The 23,123-nt window shown below is 43.5% G+C and overlaps 1 protein-coding gene across 1 annotated transcript in view; it reads right to left on the reverse strand.

Annotated features, from left to right (window-relative positions):
- Window positions 1-20,626, reverse strand: part of LOC135947785 (uncharacterized) — a 117,017-nt gene extending 96,391 nt beyond the window's left edge. Inside the window, exon 1 of the mRNA XM_065496722.1 lies at window positions 20,477-20,626. The gene's annotated coding sequence lies outside the window, so the exon portion shown is untranslated. The remainder of the gene's footprint in view (window positions 1-20,476) is intronic.
- Between the last annotated feature and the right edge of the window lie 2,497 nt (window positions 20,627-23,123).

A 23,123-nucleotide genomic window follows, 5' to 3' on the forward strand; every position in this document is an offset into this window, starting at 1 on the left:
ATTTAAGAGTCTACTTTGCCGATAAAGCTCCGCTGTTTTTTATTTTTCCTCCCAACGGAAAAAAAGCTGGCTGAGAGCTCGATTTTTTACCATACGAACGGTCTGAACGAGAAGACCAGCTTTTGATACCATAACCGAAATGTTTGGGCCGAATCAAAAGCTATTGAAATTAGATATTGCCTGTCGTTTGCACGCAAAAAAGCGATCCTATTTTTCCTGGTGCAAACTAAAGCGAGACCCCTGTGACCTGACTGTTAATTTTTTCCAATTCAGTTTTAAAGTTTCCCTTGTGCATATGTTTTGTAAAAAATTGCTAAAAACTCACTGTGAACGTCGGGCAAAAATATTTGCCAGTGTGATCTATTAAACCAGCGCTTTTTTACTTTCATTCCGCTAAATCTAGCTTGATCCTTTTTAATCAGCTCGATCAAACAGCCTCCCGCGGGACCGTGTTTGTGCTGAACGCACTGATTACCTTTCAGCGCAGTGAAAACAGTGGGGCGTTAAGCAAAGATGTGTCGACGGCAGATTATAATTGGCCAGCTGAATCGATATCGAAGCCAAAAGCGAGAAGACCAAATATTTTACGCCGGGATATCGAGCTTTATTGGTTTCGCAGTTTTGTAATCAATCACCTGCAAATCTGAAATTACATTCTGGCCCACGATGTTGAGCAAACAGACTGGATTCAGGCCGCGTGCCTGCCGTTGATTGTTATCATCGCATAAATATGTGCATATCACGGATAAAGCGGGCTTGCACATAATAAGCCGCCCTTCACAGGGTCGACAGAGCATTTGGGGCAGCGTCCCGGCCGAGCGTCGTTTCAATAACGCACATCGGGCAGTAGTGCGGTGGCAGTATAATCCGAAATATGTACAGGATATTATTGTGGCGGACGACCGCAATCGACCTACTGTGAACACCATCCGCAGTTTGATCGACGAATAACGCTTGATTGCCAACACGAAATGTGTTTTGCGCCGACGGAAGAGGATCCTGTTGTTGGCACCAGCAAGGTTACGTTCAATCGATGACACTGCCAATTAAAAAGTTATCAGCCTCCTTTTGATGTCCCATCCACAACAGCTGGACGAGAGCAAAAATGTGATAAACGGCGATCATGCCAAAATAATATGTGTGGGATGAAATTAAAGTTACATGTTTTTATATGCAACTTTAAAAACTTGCTGGGTTCTGAAAATTCCCTCAAAAATTGCCTTCAAAGGTACAAAACGATAGAAAATCATTGGCAGTAAATTTTGCATCGTTTGTTCACTAAATTACCTAAATATATATTTAAAAAACATCCTAAGGAGTTTCTAACATTCTATAGCCAATCAGAATTGAATGAAAAGTAAATATGCAATGAACAAATTTTTGAGTTTCTTTCTAGCAATCGAAAATTCTTTAAAAACATTTATAGCTTCGTCTCACAATTGTTTTAACTGTGACCCTCGAATGAATGCTACAACTTGGCAGATGTTAATTACTCGCTCGTCTACACTGATTCAATATAGAAACGATGCAGTGTTTGCCGTGGAAGGAAGTAGGTTGAACGAACCAACCCTCGAATTCCTTCGCCTCAGCTTGAGTAAACAAAAGATGGTTCTGCTCTCGCAAATTTTCCCAGTGGCTTTATTACCGCGGCTGAGTTGTAAAATATCTAGTTTAATGGCTCGACTTGAATGCACGCAAGGTCGCCGGGAATGTACACCTACCCTCATTAGAGTTGAATACGCAATTTGCTGATTAAACACAATTACTCAGCAGCTTTGCTTCTAGTCATGTTGGGAGAGCGTGCGTGGCAGCAGGACAAAGGGGCCTTGTTCGCCAAACTCTTTCGCAGGACGGCGAAAAGAGACCAAAAGTTTGACACGGCACAAGTTGATCCTCGCCAAATTGGACACGGGCTTCGTCTACAAAGCACAATTTATCGCAGGCGGAGCAGCGCGTGCAGTAAACCCCAGATGGAAATCTTTTTAACAGCTCGCGCGCAAATTAAAGCGAACGACCTGCTGCACTGGTGAGACTCCTTCTTTTCCCTCTCGCGGCGACGAGCAGAGTGCAAAGATTATTGCCGCCCGCCTTTTTCGGCCGAATTCGGCCGGCATTGACGTGCGGGTGAAGCCGCGTAAATCTTTTAATTAAAACTCACAAAGTGCTCACGGAGATTAAGAAATACGAGTTTTATGTCAGTTGCACTGAAGTGACACAAATTTTACAATCGAGCTAGCTGCTGCAAGGAGGCCGAGAATAATATCTTTTTTCATTTCACTCGCAGACGTTTATTAAAAAATGTTGATGCCCCTCGACGAGAACAGGCCTGGATTGAAATTGAATTAAGGGTAGAATGCAGATGACGCTCAGAAAGTGTTGATAAAGTGCATTCCTCTCGGTCGGATCGATATCTAATACTCGGGTCGTGGCTGGCTGACTTTATTACGCACGCAAATATTGATGAGAATCTACTGGCCCTAATATCCAGCAAAAAGCAGGGCGCTGGAAGACGAGGGTGCAGCGTCGCCCCTTTGAAGAAAGTGAAATCGCCTTCTGGATGATGCTTCGTGTTGCAAGCTGGCTGATTTAAGGGCCACGTATTGATTGCTCGTTAGTGACAACGAAGCATGTCCGGGTAATGGGTGCGAGCGAGCCGAGCCGGACAAATTCAATTTGCAGCAGCGGGCCGGCTGGGCTAAGTGAGTCTAATTAGGTGGTCTCCGTTTCAAAGGGATAATATGAAAATTCCGGCTGCCTGCGGCGCAACCGTGATGAAGCACTGCTCTTTCGGGGCCGCTTTATGGCCAGGGGAGCGCATTTTTGCCGTTTTTCCTGTTGCTCTCACCTGCTTTATGTGCGCGCGGTGCGGCCTCGCGCACGCATATGCCTGGCAAATGTGATTACGGGGTGTGCGCGCGCGAGGGGCGAAATTTCGCGCCGCATATGTGAGCCCTTTATTCGGCCCCGCCGGCGGCGCAAGAAGGAAAAAGCAGCCGACTTGTTAGCGTGTGCGCCGCGACGGGTGCCACACACTCCCTGTTTCTCCACTTTTTCCGCTCACCTTGTGTGCTGGCGGAAAGAAAGTTGGACAAAAAGTTTGCCCCCGTTTAATGAATCAGAAGTGAACTTTCGTATGACACAGAAAGTCAGCGAGGGTGGCGAAAAACTGTGATTTCCGCGTTTTTCCACATGTGGTTTTGAAGGAAAAAATCTCGACACATGATTTTAAGAGCGGATTTTGAAGAGTATAGAAATCTCGCACTGGGAAGTTCAATGCTAAGCGCAGTGAAAAAGACAGCAAGTGTCTATCTTCTTAGAATCTCCGCTAATCACCGTCCCTTACAAACTTATATTTAAAGAATATATTACCAAGCACAAAGTTCCACCTTTTATTTATTTAAGTAGAAAAAAATTCTGGATCTTCTTCCATTTTAACTTATTTATTTGTAATATTTTGATATTCGTAACTACCTCATTTATCTCCTTTGTGTAAATCAGCGATTTGCGAGCGTAAAGAAATATGGGATCTATCTACTTTCACTTAAAGAAGACCTTAAAGAACAAATCGCTTCCTTGATCGGATGTAATAATTTATCTGCAACATTCACCCGGTCCACTTCAGCAGAAAGCAGAGGCCTTTTGAAAGAGCCAAAACGGGAAATCTGCCGGGCAATTGAACATTTTCCTCCTGAGCTCTTGACCAGCAGCCAAGGAACTTTCGCTCGCGCAAACAGCAATAAAACTCAGCCAGCACTTGAGACGCAAAACGACCGGCGAATTTTAATATTGGCATAAAAAGGAAAGAAGTTTCCTTTTTGCGGTCGGGAGGCAAAAAGCTGACGCACGAGCTGAGCGACTTCTCTCCGAAAATCAAAATTACTACGATTTCACGCCGCAGTAGGTTCCCTCCTCGGTTTGTTTTCGCAGACGAAAGGGTGAATGCCAGTAGCCTGACAAACAGTGTACACAATGCAGGCGCTGTTGTTGGTGCCGAACAAATTGAGTTAGCCCGCAAAGTTAGCCACTCGAAATTGAATTGTTCGAGTCGGCTGCGGCCACCAAAAATAACCGGCCGCACAATCACTGATTGCGAGTGAAACGCACTCGGCCAAGTGGCGAGTAATCGGGTGGCTCCGGCGCATCAGCTGTCGCCCGCTTATTGGAAACGGAGACGAGCCATCAGTTGGGCCAAATCCCGATTGAAATTCGCACTGATTCCTCTCAGTCCGCGCGCACCAAGGAAACAATTTGTTTTTCGGCGATTCGCGCGAGTTACAAGAACGGAGACGGATAAAAGGGTGCTTCAGCAGCTTTCCTTTCGCCTACTGCGATCGGAGGGTGGAAAGGATCTGAATATTGGCTCATTATTTTCTTCTAGCGCGACGCACCGCACGTCTTCTTCGCCGGCAACCGGTGTGAATCTCACGTGGCTGGAATGGAGATGAGTGTGTCGGTGCGAGTTAACGAAGCGGCTATAGGCCAAGACAAATCTTCCTAATGGCTCTGAGGGTTGATCATTGCCGTTTTAATGACCTATTAATTTGAAACTTGGTTTCCTTCCTCTGAGGACTGGGGTATTTCTTCGAACTATTGCCGTTTGAAAGATTTATTCGCCATTCACTCTTTGTGCGTAATTTATTTCCAGAAATATCCTTTTATTAAATTTGTTTAGCTTCTGTTTCTAAAAAGGATAATTTCCGCGTTGCGTCGCTAACAATGTATGCAGGAAACTATCAGGATTATATCAGAACACTCAACGCTCTAATGCAATTAAAATGGAGACTGTATCTGTACTTGCTAGCGTCATAATGAAAATGCAATTTCACAACCAAAGCCGCCACCGCGTTGCTCTGCGCTACTCTAACGCAAATCCACATAGAAGCAGCAAAATATGTATTAAGCTGGGCACAAAAACAAGAGAGAAGCTCGCAGAACAAAAGGAGCAAAGCCAATTTGAGGATAAAGCGCAGCACTCGTCGGTGGAAAAAGCCGCTCGTAAATTAGCGCAAAACACGCTGCATCAAACTGCAATTGCGGAATGAAAAATGCGAACAACGATGGTGCGGGGCAGCTGCTGAACGTAAGATGAGCCAAAGGGAAATTACACGAGGGCGGGTAAAAAGCGGATGTAAAAATAATACGCTTAACATTCGAACAACGCCGCACAGCTGCTTGTTTAGGATTTAATCTGGCCACGCTTTACATGAGCCAAAGTACAAAAGCGGTGGCGGCGGCAGCGGCACATTACGCGCGACATGGCCTACTTTGAAGCCACTTACTCGGCCATTTGAGCAGCCTATGTCGAGCTCCCTTATCAAAAGACTCAACGACAGACTCTAAAGTAGACGTTAGCCATAAAATTTACAAAAGCAATGACGACTGTCGTTTTTAACGGCCATGTCTCAATGAATGCAAGTTTTTTTTCATTCCTATTTCAACGTCAGCAAATTGGCTTATCTTGTCTTCTTTCAATTTTAAATTTGCTGCGATAAACATGCCTCTTTATTTCTGTCTGTACTTTTACGTTCACGATTATGTGGCACAATAAATTCGGAGAAGCTGCTATCTAGGTCGAGTAAATTTCACTTTTTTAGGGCAACTGTTGCTTAATAGTTAAATTTTTCCGCTGGCCTCACAACATAAAAAGGACGCAATTTTCCATTTAGTACTCATTCATAAAGAGAGAGAAGCTAAAGCTGAAAAATGTCTCGCAAAAGTTATTGCCCGCCACGAAATGGACCCTTTTTTTCTTGCCGCGTTTAATTCCCGCAAAGTGGCAGCAACATACATACTAAGGCAGCAAGAAGAAAGCGGCTGAGGGCCGGCCCAAATTCGAGTACCCTCTCTGGACAGAGAGAGAGAGAGCAAAGGAAAAAGCGGGTGGAATGGCCTTTTGCAGTCCATAATAATGCTCGTCGGGGATATTAAAATTGATACCGCCACTTTCATCGTCCCAGCAGACAGCAGCTCTGCAAAATATATTTTGCCAGTTCCAGGCGAGAGCTGTGTTTACAAAATACACATATATATACGTATATATGCACACATATCCAGCAAAAGCGGCTAAATTATGCCTAGCGCAGTTCGTGCTTTCCATTGCGATATACAATAAACTGATTGTGATTGATTTCAGTCGCGCTGACACGGAGAGTGTACATAAAATGTCGAACAAGCAAGCTGAGAGGCATTTTATATTTATAGGCATGACACAATGCTTTCATTTTTAATCGGAAAAGTTTTTAATGAAAATTTAAAAAAAAAATAGATCAAAGGAGTTCTGCTTGTGGCACATACGCTTTTTATAATTTCAAATTTTCTCCCTTCGTATGTTAATATATGACAATTGGAGACACTGAATCGCTTCTCAATCTAGCGATAGCTCCAATTGCGAGCTACGGAATAGAGGTGAATTGGCAATTTTTTAATTTAAGTTATTTTCACAAATTAGAGTCCTCCAAATCAGATTTTTAAAAAGAGCTCTTTCTGTGTCAACACTAATGGAATTCAGGCTGAAATACACACTAGCAGACACTCATTTCGTCAGAGAGTTGCTTGATAGATGTTCACTGATGCGGTTAAAATAATTAATGTCTAATCAGCTTTTCAAGGCATGATCCGAGATAAACCCAGCGTTTTTTACCACCCGTACAATGTTCAACCAAAATTGGAACAGAGCTTGTTTAGTTGATGGTTGAAATATTCACGGTTTTCACTATTTGATCTGTTAAAATGACTCAACACTCCTGCGTGCGTAAGGACTGTGAATGCAAACCAGTTAAAATCTACCATTTATATCCTATACTGTAATAAAAACAATTTTACTCTACTCTATCACAAGCCGCCAACGTAAAAACTAGCAGTGAACGTTGATCTCCATTTATTTCTTGTCTGTTGTGCACATTTTGTGTTTGATAAATACTTCATTCACAAATCAAAATATATTTATTGGATAAAAAAGTATCATGGAAGCCATTTGTCAGATGTACTTTGAAGGCAGATTATAATATGCATACATTCAAATATCATATTGTGTTACAAATCGATACCTTGTTAGGCAGCTAACAAAAGGAATCAGCATCACTCGTAAATTTTTAACCCATCCGACACAAACTAGAGGACCCTCCGGGGTGAAATATTTATGCATGCCAAAGAGAAAGTCTATATAGATAAAATCTATAAAGCAAGGCGAGTGCTCTGATGCCGCACGTGCCATTGTTCCTTTGTTGCCGGCGTCTCGAGAATTTTCCCGATACACGCGCATAGAAAAATATGATGATAATAATCGAAACATCTGCGGTTCTGTTTGCACGCGGAGGCAGCAGGTTGGGCTCGGCACAACACAATAGCAGTTGTTAGATCAATCGATCTGCCGGAAAACAGGTAGGCAGAGCCACACGCGTTCGCACCTAATTGGCACAACCGAGTGAGTGTGTGTGTGCAGCTAATTATCAAAAGCGAAACCCGCTCCTTGCGCGCCTAATGGAGAGCCGTGTGCCCCCCACCGACCCACCCACCGACCAGGCCTTGGCTGCGCCGCACGTCTGCCCTGCGAAACGCGATTTGCAGCCGTCGGTGCAGGAAACTATTGCAATTAATTAGAGCACGCGGAGAGTGCAGCCGATGCGTTTGTTTTAAACCACTCTGCATGTATATATAAATACTCAATTGTATGCATCAACACACAACGGCCCTTGACGAATGTGTGTAGCTATGCAACCTGCTCGGCGCGTTTGACGAGCGGATTGCATAACGGGTCCAGTGGATGCCAGCCTGGCTAACTTCGATTGTCTTTCGTAATGAAACGTGACACCACAATTATGAAACACGCTCATCAGAGAACCAACAACTGACAGTTAGTTGTTTGTGATGTGCCCTTTGCGCTTTCAAATACCTTCTGTCAGGAATTTAATTCATGCTGCACGGCACGAGAAAAGAACCTAACTAACAATGAGGTTGATGTTTGATGTTTTCTAGATGGAATTTTTTACCATCCACATTTCTCGAAAGCTGTAACGCAATTTAGCTGGATACGAAATCTTTGCTAACACATTCAGTATCGATTGAGAACAGCACACAAAAATGTATTCAAATTCCAGTTTGATCCAATTCGTGGGACGAATCGAGTGTCATTGTGCATGCAGCCAAGTTATAAATGAGGGTTCTTGTCACACAAATATTATTCACCGTCGAAAGAGAAAATAACATCGGCCGCCCACTCGAGCTGACGGAGCGAACTGCCAATTCCTTTTGACATAGCCGAGAAAAGTTTCCGAAATACTCTGCAGGCGTCGAGACTGTGTTGCTGTACATCTGGCTGCTGGTTGTCCCCAGCGAAAGGGACGGGCCACTCGAGCTAACTGAATTTAAGAGATCGTCCATTTCGCGAAAGTCGTTGCCGATCGACGAGTGGGCGACGAGGAAAAGTGTTTGATCCGACCTGGAGAAAATACAGAGACGATTTTCTCCAGGGGATTCGGAGAAGTTGCTTTCATCGTGTGGGCAGTGATAATCTTCTTGCGAGGTTCGCTTGCAATTCCTTTCGCCTTAAGTGCATCTTGCATATACTCTACAAACGGTGTTTTGTCCAGGGCAACCTTGCTGTTGTTTATCGCAACTTGTACGGGGTTGGTCTGCGAAGGGAGTGGACGCGTAAATTTCCCTAGTGCTCTGTCAGTGCTGAGTATTTTTGTTGCTCTCTTGTGGTTTTGGCACGCTTTTTCCGACCTACTAGTTGCCTCGACGCGCGCGTTACATCGCCGTCGGAAATTCCTTGCCCTTGGCTAGCCACTTCACAGCCGCATCTTGTTTTTCACGGCGAATTACTCTGTGCCCCCGCTCAACCATGTTTTTGCACGTTCCGCCATCAGTATATAGTGTCGGCCGAGGTTTTAATAAAGGCCAATTTTCTCTTTTGTTTTGTTCAAATTCCTGCTTTGTGCCTTTTTCAGAAAATATAATTTGCGTCCTTTTGGAAAATTTCCAAGGTAACTGACGAAATTGGGAATTCTTGGAAACGCCAAAAAGGATTCCATGTCTGATTGCCCGCGCACATTGATTGATTCCACGTATTCTTTTTTTCAACTGCCATTATTTATCAATATTTCTTCATGCTTTCGGCAATCAGTGAAGATTTTTATTTGATTTTAGCAACCAATTTGATGCATAAACTATAGATATAGGAGAATCATTAGCACCAGAATCTGTTATAAACCAAAACTATCTCTTACGTTTAATTACAACTTCACTCAGTCAGGGGTTAATTTTGCAGAGAAAAGTAAAATAAAAAAACAGCCTCTCTAAATTGTACGGTTTGAAGCAGTAAAACTAATTTTGTTAGTGCAACTCAATTTCATCATCTTGTCTTTCCTCGTGAAAACTGTCTGTTTTTTTTAATGGAGTTGTGTTCCTCTTGCTCAAGATTTCCTCGAGCGAATGCCCAACCACTGGAAAGTGGGTGAAAATCAGAATTCCAGCTCAGCCCTAGCCATAAATAGCGAGTCCATTTCTCTGAAGGAGCGGCGCTAATGAAACTCATCTAATTTTTCTCTGGTGGCTCAGTGCGCGCGTGCTTTTCCACCTCGGGTTTCCTCGCGCGTGCTCCGCACCGCACTTTGCTGCACATTTCCACGTTTCTCACGCATTATATGTCTGTGCGTCGCTTTGTCTTCGTGGTGATATACACATTATTAAATGTTGCGCGCCGCTTTATGGCATCTTAAAGGAAGCGATATTTCTGCGAGTGCCAAGTGTCGTTATTTTTTACGCGCTCGCGCCAAACTAACGACGCCCCAATATATTTACCAGAGGAATAAAATACAGCCGAACGCACTTTTTACTGGTCCAACTTACTCGCACAAGTTTCTCCGGCGGCTGAAATAACGTCTGTGCCGGCGAGGTTACGGGGTGTTATGATTAGAAGCAGATCGAAAAACGTGACTGCGATAAAAAGGTTTTTGTGTTACATCAGCCGGTGTCATCGGCCGCTCGCTCGTTTGTGAAAATGCTGCTGACATTTCAGCTTCCGATGGAAAAATCGATAATTCAATTAACTTACCGAGTATATATAATCCTATGAAAAATGGAAGGTACAATATGTGACACGTCAAACGGTCTATCCTCGTGAGAACGGATTGGCAGTTTTTTAGTGTTATTTTACGCCTTTGACGCAGCTTGTTCACTCAGCCGCTTCTGCCAATTTCCCGCCTAAAAATTGGACGCTGATGATTTTTCACCAGATTCCGCTATTTTTCTTTGTTCGTCTCGCCTCGCTGAACTTTTGCCGAATGATTTTTTTGAATAACAACCAAGCCCAACGTGATCGAGATACGAATTACCGCAGTCGCAAACAATGCTGACTGATGGAGTTGCGTCGCAGAGAGCAATGAGAGCAATTCGGCCCTAATGAAAAAATCCAATCTTGCGCCAATTGACCCATATGTCAAGCGCCGGTTAGAGCCATCAGGGCAGCGGCGCACAAAGGCGGTCGCTTTTAATTGCATGTGCGCTCTTGCAAATACAACTTGGTGCAGAGAGTTAATCAAAAATCGCCTCGGGTGGCGAGCGCAGCACAAAGCAGCGCATTTCATTTTTATTTCATTGCCGCGCCCTCTCCGGCTGCTGGCTACCATACGATAATTCGCCAAAAGCGCATATTGGCGGCGGGAGATGATCACAAGGATGGCAAATTGAATTGCTTTGTTCCGCGCGAAGTTCCCAACGCGCATAATTCAGTTTTCCATCTCGCAAGGGTGGTTCAAGTTTTCCCGGGAAATTATTTCCATTAGGCCTAATCGAAATTGCACGCGAATGAGCCGTATTGACAAGACTGCCGACGGCTAATGCCATTAAATCCGCTCAATTGGATCGCAACCAACTCCCAGGAGGATTCGGATCTGCTTTTACCGTTCCGCATTTCGCGTTTTGTGCGAGTCTAGCAACAGCGGTCGGCATCTTAAACGCGCGGTAACCAAAGTTCGGAGTCGTAAAACACTCTAATCTCTCTTGGGCTGTGAAATTTAGACTGACTTAGGTCGGTCTTGATCGACTGGAGGCTGAGGCAATCTCATTACTTAATATCACGCTGCAGACCTTGCGCTGGGCTAATAATAATAAGTCTGCATTTCCGCGGCACCATCGGAGAGCAAACAGACTCCGCGTTTGTCCGGGAAGCGTGGCGATAAAAGCGTCAGAAGAACGCCGATCCAATAACTTGCTGAATCAACAGACAATCTAGCATAACGGAAAATGAGCCGAGCGAGGGCGTACAAGAGAAAAAAAATACTGCAAAATTACCAGCAGGAGCCGCGAGCTCGGTGGAAGAGCACAAAGAGAAGCCCCTGAAGAGGCAGCTATGCAGTGTGTGCGGCTGGTGCATTTGCAGCGAGCGGCCTCTGTTTGTTTATTTGTCGTGCACATTGGAAGCTAATCCGCAACTTCCCGAAGCCATAAAGAGGAAAAATCTTTAGTGCCGCGCGCACCATAATATTTTGCCAGTGTTTGCTGATAGTTGGCACTAACCTAGCAGGCACATATTGGCCGTATTGTAAGTCGTTGCGCGCGCCGTAATAGCTCTTAAAAGCTCGGAAAATGAAGTAGTATAAAACTCGGCTGTGTGTTCGCCTCTTGCGCGCACCAGCAAATATTATCACAACCGCGCGCGCTCTATGCCGGCTGAAACTATATGATAATGTGGCCCGCCAGCGTGCGCGAGTTTGTTCTCTGTCAACAAACCTCGCCCGAGGAAATATTGTGTGCGCGCCGGGCCGCAGGCCCTCTGATTCGCGCACAGCCGAGAGGGCTTTTCAACAATTTCCAAGTTAGAACTTTGCAGGGCAAACATTTTTAATGCGTTTGCACGATCAAGATGTCTGCATACACAGAATTCATTTGCGCTTTTTCTCTAGTGCAGTAATCCTCGGCTCAATATGTCATCTGCCTCAAAGATTTATCCGCGAGGCAATTTTTCAAACGAAATTATGACTGCTCAACAGTTATTCATATCAGTTCTCGCGCGGACGAGGGGTGGCAAAGGCACAGCTTTTTTCAATAAATCACTCGTTTTATTGGGAGCGCCTCTGTTTTCCTCTTGCTGCCTGGCGGAAATTTGCGAAACGAAGCCATCTGCTCGGCTGCTCGGTTTTTATGAAAAGCACAAAGTTGGAAAGCAGGGAGGCGAGAAAATCGGGCAGGAAAATGAGAAAAAGCAGCAGCGGCAACGGCAGCAGGCTGCTCTCGCTCGTCCGGCCAAGGAGCGGGCCGCAAGATGCGTGCAGGACCGCACAAGCGTATATTTAAATACATATATAATATGTATTTTTGATAACCAGGAGCCACTCTGTGCGAAGGGAGAGCGGAAGGTCATGTTTAATGCATATTTTCACGCTTTGTCGACCTCGTAGCTCGATGCTTATACAGATGGTGTCCTATTTACTCTCCTGCGGCTCGTTCGCATTACACGTCCGAGTAAAAACTACAATTTTACCTGCTGCCCATTCGCTTCAAACGACCAAAATATTCCAGGATCCCCTTAGAACCCAACATCCAGCCGTCAGAGTCAGTGATACAGTGGATAATACTGTAGAAGGAAGAAAATTATTTTAATATTTAATATCGTGTTTGTAGAATAATTTGAAATACACAATATCAATTTTGTTCAATTTCATTACATTGCACATCAAAGCTAATTTAACTAGTGAGGAATTAACTAGCTAATTAATGCACTTGATTGCTGTGTAATAAACTCTGCGCTTTAAATCCTGTTTGATGAGATGAAATATCCGCGCGTCAAGTTTCCACTCGCTTGCTCGAATCCGTAATTCTGCAACATTCGAAGCAGCGCGAATCGTAAACAAAAAGATGAAACTTGGCACTTTGGTGCCTAAAGCTGTAAATAGCCATTAGAGGTGCTTTCCCGCCATCAATCTGCTGAAATAGGTTTTCTGCGGTTCATAAAAGTGCGGATTAGCGCGCGTTTATTACCTGCCCAGGGGGCGTTATTTGATTCCCGCTCTCTTCCGTCTCGCGGCACCATGAAAAACTATCCGCGCCGAGCAAACTTTTGTCGGGGGGGTGAAAGAGAGTTGGAGAGGCCAGACCCTTTCGGCCCGCTCCATAAAACAAGGAGAAAAAGGCACACATAGCAAGCAAGTTGGTCACTTTCTCGCATGTGTGCCGATTCGTGAGCGGAATTGCATCAGCGCGCCAGCCGGAGAAGAGAGAAAGAGTCTAGCGAGAAGTGTACGTAAGGACCGGCGACGAGTCTCTCGGGCCGAGCCGCTTGAATCCGCTCCAGTTTCCCTCAACAATGTGTTGATCAATCAAAAGATGGCTGCTGCCAAATTGCACAAAGGCTGGTGTGCAGCTGCTGGAAGAAAGAGTGTCTCGCGCCAGCTGAAACAATCGAAGACAGCCAGCCCTTTTTGGCACTTAATTGCGCTCTCCGTTCGCACTTGAGTGACCCAATTGATTATAAAACTCATCCGCCTAATGCTGCCGCTGGGTTTAATGCGCTCACCAGGAGGCTCGTTGCAAAGCAAGAGCAGTGTCACTGAACTTGACTGACTGCTAATGGATGAGCTTATATAAAAACTCTCACTCGACTGGAGAGCCTGCAGTTGAAGTATCAAAGATTCAACTGTGTTGGCGAAAAACGTATAAATAAATGTAAGCCACAATATTTCGTCGGGAAAATGTGTCTAACAATCACAGAAAAGTGTCCAAAGTGACTACAATTAAAGCATACCGTAGGCTTGTCGAAAGAAAAATAAAAATGGCTTTATTTCTCCACACAGATACCTAGGTTTCAGCATTGTTTGAGAGCTAACCTTTAACCCTTCCTCAAAATTTGAATTTTGCAAATATTTGATAGCTTCACTACAAACGCACACTTTGCGCTTGACAAACGGTTATGAAACCACTTAAAAGGCTTAATAAAGCTTTGTATAGGGGATAATTAAAACCGTTAAAACAAAATTTAAAAAATTATTAGACACGCAAATTTCAAAGCGTGTTATAAATCACAGAAGTTAACCAATTAACTCTCCACTATTAATATATATCTATTGTATAATTTTAGTCTCGTAGGAGGCGAACGCGTGGTGGCAAAAAGAAGCCAATGATTTCGGTAATTAAACCCATTCGTCGACGAACCCATAACTCGTTGGCTTTTTCGTGTTGTCCTCCGCCGCCGCCACCACCGCCGTCGCACTTTGCACATAAAGCCAGAGCAGGCGCACCATAACGCAAAAAAAAACACTGAGTGTACGTACACACAATTTTTTTTGCGTCGCGCACGGTCGGAGACAAAGGGAATGCGCAAAAGACACGGAACAAATTATTTTCGCAGCCTTTGAATACTATCTCGCTTTGCCATCCGCGGAATTAATATTGTCTGGCAGGCCAGCGCCGCTCTCGCCCTCTCTCAACTATACCAGCCTCGCGATTATATATTAATGAAAACTTTTGTTTTCGCGTCGCAGCCAGTGCGTTAGCTACAGCGGCACGCACAAACAAAGGCGAAAAGGGACGATAACCCGGTTATTGCGCTCGCACACAAACACACAAACCCAACGCGCAGCAAAACACCGTCCACATCGACAAGCCACACACACACACACATGCATTTTGCATTTGTGACGGACGCAACGGCGTCTTTTGGCATCTGGCTCTCATGTTTGCACCTTTTACATGATAATTATATACATTTATAGACGTTTCTTCTAGCTTTAGTTGGGCACAATGACATAACTAGCGTTTTGATACAAAAAATTTTGAAAATTCAAAATCTCTTTCCCTTCTCGTTTATTCAGCTTTGAAACCCTCTCAGAAGAAAATGGACAAGTATTAAAGGTGAAAACAGATGCATTTCGGGGCTCGATTACTTGCGCACAGCCCGAAAGAAAAATCGACAATATTAATTTCGCATTTCATTCGATATATTCGTCAGGAGTTTGGAGTTTTCGATTTCATCATCAGTTTTTAATAAAAAAATAAGGCTGTTCAAGTCAGGATCGGACAGGGAAAATAGTACATTTTCAAACAGTTCTCAACTTGCATTATATTTTATTCATTTACCTTTTCAATAAAAAGTTCAAACAAGGTTTCAATTGAACTTACGAATACATTATTTTTAATTTTACGGCACCTAATAGTCTAATTAACAGACTAATAGTTATTTGCATCACCAATCATATTGCAAGGCACGTATTTGTATTGTTCAATTGATTAGCTTAGCATGAATGGACATGACAACAAAGCTTGTTTAATGTTCACAATACGTATAATAATAATTTGTTTGAAGCAAATAAAAGCTTGCATATGTGGCTCCTGTTGTTTATAAATATAGTTCAACATTATTTTCGCTATGAACAAAACAGGAAAAATCCAGCGAGCTGTTAATTAAAAATTTTGCGAGTGCACGGAGGCGAGAGAGCAATTAGCATACATTTTCATCAGCGAGAGAAATTAACAAACACGGCGTGTACATATTCCCGGCGCAGGGATGAATAAAACAATGCAGTTCACCGCGGCCGGCATTTTTCTGGCGCGTGTTGGCCCACTAGAAGCGAGCAGCTCCAAGGCCGTTTCTGTAACGAAATGCTGCAACGACGACACTACACGGGGGGTTTAATCCGAGCGGAGATTAGAGCCGAAGCACCGCCCATGAATATGTGCACGCGTATAAACCCCTTTTAGGCCGGCCGGGCACGGTGCTAGCTGTTTTTTAGCCCAGCTTCACCTGCACACACGCACACAGAGCAGACAGAAGCGGAATTTAGCGCAGGCAATAACACGATTTCGTTTCGCTCTCGACACTATTAAAAGGCGCTTTGAGTAATAACCTCTCGCGCACGCACAAGCTGCTCTCATTACAAAGGAGCAGGAAGAACGATGCACGGCCCGCAAAAGTATCTCTGCCTTTTGAACGTTCAGACACTCACTCCGTTCTTTGTCCACGCAGCTTTTGAGCGCCGCAAAAGCCCTGCACGCACAATCTGCAAGGAGCGAGTTGGTCTAATCTGATTGCTAAGAGGCTGCGAAGTGCGCATTAAACACATTTTGCACTTCTCGGAAGAAGTGGTCTTTCATGTTTGCTGGAGAGCTGAATGAGATGATTTAATTACGAATTTGAAACCATCCTTTGACGAAAACAAGGAAGTCCTAATAAAATTTGATGGAATGAGGGGTTTTTAACAATTTTCATGACGACTCCCTTTCATTTTAAAGAGTTTCAATGAGAAATTTAATTTTTTTTTAAATGATTTACGGAGAAAAACTAGGTAAAATGCATTTTTTAAAGTAGTGTTGCAGAAACAAATTATTCACTCCGCTAAGCAAAGAAAATTGCGTCTTTCTTAGAAGAAGAATTTTACTCCTGCAACCTAGTTTCGCAAGACGCAATTTATAAAATTCTTCGAGAGAAACAGATTGTGTTCAACGTCATTTTCATCAATGCTCGGTCCACCTTTGTGACAAAGCGACACGCAGCTAGAGATAATTCCGGATCCGGAACGTTCAAAGCAGACTATTTGCTTGATTGCTGTGTAGCACTCCATGTGAAATTATATTGGTTTCATTTCCATTATCTTCTCTGTCATCATCGCCATCGTCATTAGTGCTTTGGCGCCGCGCAGTCTGTGTGCGTGTGCCTCTCTGGAGGCGCGCGCCGCGCGAGTCTAGAATCTCGCGCCCTATCTCTCAAAAGATAACCAAACGTATCGAGTTTCCAAAGAAGCTGGGCACAAAAAAGCAGGCGAGAATAAGAAACTTTTGCCGGAGCAAAAGAGAGACAGACTCTTTTCTTGGGTTGCTTTGGACATGTGCGGTGTTATCGTCACAAAAGTTTCCCTCGGCTGCTGGCAGCGATGACGGGATTTCTGCGAATTAACGTCTCTCTCTCTGCGAGCAATAAAAGGACAAGTTGTGTCGCTAATGGAATGAAATTTGCATACAAAACATGATACACCCGGTAATGAGAGTCAAAATGCGGCCTTCCTTCATTACGGCTGTGAATTTTACGCCTGGCATTAAGAATGCATTAGGCTAGTTTTTCTGGCGAGCGGCTCCGGTTTCATCTGCATGTGAAATTAAGCCGCAAGCTTATACGTACACCTAGAATCAGAAGAAAGTGCAAAGCCCCACAACTTTTCCCACCCCAAGACCACCACCGACGGTCGGTGCTTTGCTCGACACGTGTTTTTCTGCGCGAACCCTGTAATTTTACGCTCCTCTGCGGAGAGAGCAGGAGGGAGAGTTATTATTGTGTGCATGCGTTCGTTGACAATGATTTTGTCATTTCACGGGCGACTCGTTTATCTTCATTTCATGTGGCTTTGGTAATGATGATAATAATAATGAAACAGCAAAAATTCACTGTTTTAATTTGGCTTTAGTTAAGGCAAGATTAATAGCAGTTGGCAATGTATTCAAATAGCAGCCCGAAATTCTGTGAATAAAACTCAATTATTCGTTCGAATTGCCAGTCTGAATGGCTGAGCCAGACCGGCATTTGAAATTTATGAGGCTGAATGGGATAAAAGTGGAGAGCGTCGTGTCGTAACTATGAATTTTATAATGATCGCTGCGGCCCATTACATTAATGTAGGAGGAGGTGTCCCCGTTGCTCTGACTTATCACCCGCCATATCTTGGTAGGCGGCCGCTTTTCTTGCACTGCCATAGCCAAATCCGTGATAGGAATATGTTGGCCCTCATTAAGTATGAATTTAAATAACCCGTTCTGCCGGCTTAATAACTTGCTCCGGAGACGCACAAACACTAGGATTCCGCCTCCCGCGTTAATGATCACCATGCTACTTCACTTTTAGACGCATCATCTTAAACATGTGTACGCGCGATTTAATTCTGTCGGCATTAGCGCTAATCTCTCAAGATGAAACACCACCAGTGCTAAATTATATTAGGTTTGCGGTGACTACTATATATTATAATTAATTCTCACGCTACAGCATTACACGTGTGAGGGGCTAAGGCTAATGAATGCGTAATGAGAGCAAAATTTAGGTCAAACTGGTTTAAAATTGTGTTATTCTAATTATTTCTAATATTTTACCTCTAGACGGTTGAAACGACGAGCATAACATTTGATTACTGGAAAAGTACCCTCTGATCGATTTATTTTAAAAATAATTTTCCCTTTCCCAGACATAACATTGTTCTGCACTGCCCAAATGATCCAGATAAAAAATTTAGTACCTTATGTGGACAGGTTTTTAATTTTCTACCACTATATGGTGTCAGTGTTCAGTTTAAAAATCAAATCCTCGATTAAAAGTTTCGATTGCACAAAAAAAATAACTGTTCACGGGTGTGAAGCCGTCGCGTTTATGAATGAAAAACGATTTGAAAAGAAATATCGATATTCGTTCGGTACAGAAATACTTTGCCTGCACCTCTTATCTTCCACCGTTTCTTGTTGGGAGAGCAGACAGTACTCTTCCATTTTAACCGCGCCGCTGACTAGTCACCGGAGCTCTTCATGAATAATTGAACAGTTGTGTTTCCCAATTGGAAAAATCAATTTGCGTGAGCGCGCGCTGTGAAGGGCGACTTTTCGGCTGATGATTGGCAAATAAAAGAATCCGCAAGGGTGGCGACATTTTCAGGTTCGAGAGGCTCAACGGCTCAGACTCGGTCATCGCGGGTCGTGTTTATTGGATGTGATCAAAATTTCAATTACGCGCGCTGGTACAACTCGTGAATTATTTATACAGAGAGACAGTCTGTCTGCGCGTATTCCATTCTTATATTCTTTCCATTTCTCATCCCTCTCTCATTCTCTCTCTCTCTCTCTCTTTCTCGTTGGATGCTTTATTGGAAGTGGAAGCGGCGCTTTTAAATCAAGGCCTCCACCTCACGCCATACACACAACACAGCCGAGCAATAAATTGATTCTTTCAATAGGCGAGAGCGAACCTGCAAGCTGCGCTCCGCAGCCGCCCGACAAATTCGTATGTGCGGCGACGCCAGACTAAAATTGCACGCGGAACTTGGCGAATCCATATTGGATCGGACGTCTCATTTGCATACAATGTGCTGAAGCCTCGGCCGGCAAGCGAGAAAAATGAGACCGTTCTTTCCGGCGCGCTGATCTGATTTCGTGTCATATATACAAGGAAATGAATAAATTGTCACAGGTGCGCGACAATTTAGACACTGAACCTTATCTGCCACGACACTTGGAGCAAAATCCATTAACTATAGAGGACGAAAGGAGCGTCGAGGTTGTTTTCCGAAAAGTTTTAATGGTATCTTTTCTTTCTTCTTGCAACTCCATCGTGACAACAGGCTTAGTTTTGCAAACTCCAAAGCACTCTTTAGCAGTAATTGACTAAATATCTTATGTGCATTTAAAAGGTTATTTTCACTCCCCCTAACATTCAGAGGTAAAATCCAGTTATTTAGGAATGCAGGCTTTTTTAGCACAAAAATTATACAACAGACAAGATAAATAATAATAATAGATATCACCATTCGCTGCTCTTGTTTGCTTTGGTGGCTTCTGACAGCTAAAATTGCTCGTATCACAGTCAAGGTAATGATGGTAATTAATTGGTTTCACGGAATTTGCAATCACAGCGCAGGAGTGATATAGGATATTTTCCTGCGTATTAAATAAAAAGTGAAACCCGTGAAAAGCGTGTCTCGTGAACATGTGTATTTCTGCAAAAAAGGCTCCCTTCCATCTAAATTTCCCTAGAATTAAAAAAAATATGTTAAAGAGCCCATAAATTGTAGAGATAATATTTGATACGTCTAAAATATTTATGATATAGCCCTTTTAGAAAGTTTCATATTCCTAATTGAAGAAAAGTAAATGAATTTTCGGAGGGAAATAGTTTTAATGTCCAACTGTTAGGTGGAAATGACTGCTATCATGACGATTATTACACATTCATAATTTATCAATTTGCAATGCAAAGTTGTTTAATTTAGAAGAAGCATGGGGCTCTCGATTCAAAATTAGCATCGAACGTAAAATGGAGTCTTAATGAAATGTTAATCCACGATTAAAGCATGCGAAAAATTTCTTTTGATGCATGCAACCTTTTTTCTCCACGTACGCTCTGCCATTTTAAATGAGCCATCCTTCTCATGGCGTAAATAGTAGAGAGAAAGAGGGAAACTAATATGCAAACGCCGACTAGGTGCGCCGTTGCGGATTTCATGGCTTTGCGCCGCCGACCTTTGTAAATTGAAGAGTATAGTCGCTTTTAAAAAGTTTGCCGTGCTTCAAAGGGCTCTCGCAAGGGCGAAATTATGCAGCAATCAATATAAAAGCGGCTAGCCGCAGGTGAAAAAGTTTTAACTCAGACTGGAAGGGAGTGGCAGAGCATTCTGCAATAACAAAAGCAGCGATAAATTTGCCTGTCTCGACGAGATGCGCGAAATAATTAACGCTGAATTATAAATCAAGCGGCTATATATTGTTTGTCATCCGCACGAGGCGGCGCACTCACCTGCTGGGGCGCGAAGGGCCGCGGTGCTCAGGTCGAGGGTCAGCACTTGCCACGATCGCGAAGCACACACCGAATATATGCTGCACACGTGAAGGCTGGCGGGCGGAGAGGGTGGCTGCGAGAGCTGCGTGTCGACTGCTGCGAGGCGGAAGGGCGACTGGCGAGTGGGCGAGATTCGCCTGCTCCGCTCCTCCGACGGCGGCGGCGTCGCGCGAGTAACATGAATGCGCGCATGCCAAATACTTCTTTCGACGCCCAAATATTATTCGACTCGCCGCCGATTATTGCTCTCCATTTTGCTCCGCCGGCTGCATACGTGTGCCGAATATCTGCGAGCGCGGATATATTGGAAAAGCGCGCGCTCTGTGTATATCGCTTTCGGCTGCTGAGTGCGCGAGAAATTCCAGCTAGGCACGTCTCTCTCGTAGCTGAACAGATTAAAAGATTGCGCGCACGTTGTCAGCCTGCCTGAGTGCCATTTGCATAAACTGCTGAGAAATCAGCGCTATCAAGATTTAAAAAGCGCCGTCTAATGCGCAATTAAACTAATTTGGAATGAAGCTCCTGTCCGCTGGAAGAACTTATCTATTCAAATAAGCAGAACAAAGCACAAAACTGGTTTCAGAGCTAATTGAAAAATAACTAAGAGTTCCGTCAAATTAGCTGACACCGTTTTCTTGAGCAATTTTCTTGCCAAGGGAGGTCACCATTTGTACGTCGTCTTTTTTCTGTTTTCTGTATATTTCGCCAGCTATTCAAAATCTCCTTCGAAACTGTCTATGAGATTTCAACTGGTTATTATTGTTGGCACATAAGTCTATGAAGACAGATGCAATCGACATACTCATAAGTGTCTTTTTAAAATAAAGGCAGCTTCCTCAGAGGTTAGTGAGCTTTTTATCTTTCCATATTTTTACATACAAACCCAGCTCTTCTAGTTTCGGCTGCGCAGCAGGTTGCAGCGTCCTTCTCCGTCGTAGGGCTGGGGATAACCTGAAGCCCAAACTGGAAGAGCAGCAAAAATACCAATTTCCGATAAAAAAATATAACCGATATACATATATAAATAGAGTAGATAAAATAGCTATTTTCCTCCTAACTTTTGTTAGTTATACTTTGAAATGTAAAAAGGACTTTTAAACATTTAAACAACATTTTTCTCTATCTAGAAGTGACCTCAAGAGCAACTGTCTCAAATCCAGTAAATTTAGAAGTTACATTTTTAGTAGAAGAATCATTGATGCACAAAAAAGCCACATTTTGAACTTTTCATAGTATTTCGAAGGGTTATTCGAAGGCAATTTTCTTGGGTTTTGAGTTCAAAATACGGTTTTGTGCTAGCAGGGTTAAAAAGTCTCAAAATGGCGCGATTCTTGGCCAATCGGTGCCTAAACGTTTATCTTCTCATTTCAGTCTCTTTAACTGACCCAGAGTTCCTTTGACCACTGCTTTGGACAACAGAATAGATCACTGTGCGGTGTCAATTTTCATTACCATGGTAACCGCATTTTTTTAAATCAAAAACCGCAACCGCACCACAACCGCATCGGTCTTGACCAAAACCGTAGTTGCGGTAACCGCAAAATTACCGCAAAACCGCAATTTATTTAATGTTTTAGAACAAAATAGTTTTCTTTTGGCAAGGCTTAAATTTAATTATTTCTGCGTGCAACTCCATATCGCGGGTTTTAACCATCATAATTGCAAAAACTTTTCACCGTTAGACTCGTCTTGACCTCCCCTGAGCAGCTGAAGGGTTTAGGGGTTCTTAAACCCTTCGGACATTTCATAGCTCTGGATAATTTTATTAATTTACATTTTATTAAAAACATTTTTTTTAGTTTTGGTTGAATGGGCGGGGTGGTAATTCAGTAGGAATTTAGGATGATTTTAAATGTTTTGAAGCCAGGTCGATGCAAATGGAAGCAGATTAATTTTTTTATTAAAATTGAAGCAATGGGGTTGAGAGGGGATGAGGGTAAGCTCCCCATAAACACTTGGGCTGTTAGTGGAGGTCAAGGCGAGTCTAACGGTAGGAAATTTTTGCAATTCTGATTGTTGGAACCTGAGATTTGGAGGTTCAAAGAACCCAAAAAGTGGAAAAATGTCATTTATATTAAGTTTTGAAATAACTATCAAGATATCCTAAAAATTACGCCATTCTGAAAAATTTGGCCAGGTTTTTAATTGCGGACACACATTTAAGTGGCTCATCCGATCAACTTGTCCACTAAAAGAAGCCCATTTATTCCATTTATGATGCATCAATAACGTTGTAGTAGTTGATTGGCTTGATATTAGATTTAACACTTAATTTATTCAAAGAAAGGAGATTTTTTTAAATTTTTGGTATATTATAAAAAGTGCCGTGCCCATTCCCAGAAATTACAACAACGTTATACATATACCCGTCCCGCGCGACGCCCTACCCGTTACGCGTAACGGCCTACCCGTTACGCGTAACGCCCTACCCGTTATGCGTAACGCCCTACCCGTTACACGTAACGCCCTCCCCGTTACGCGTAACGGCCTACCCGTTACGCGTAACGCCCTACCCGTTACGCGTAACGCCCTACCCGTTACGCGTAACGCCCTACCCGTTACGCGTAACGCCCTCCCCGTTATGCGTAACGGCCTACCCGTTACG

Source organism: Cloeon dipterum, chromosome 1, assembly GCF_949628265.1.
Source record: "Cloeon dipterum chromosome 1, ieCloDipt1.1, whole genome shotgun sequence".
In the NCBI taxonomy this organism is placed as follows: domain Eukaryota; kingdom Metazoa; phylum Arthropoda; class Insecta; order Ephemeroptera; family Baetidae; genus Cloeon; species Cloeon dipterum.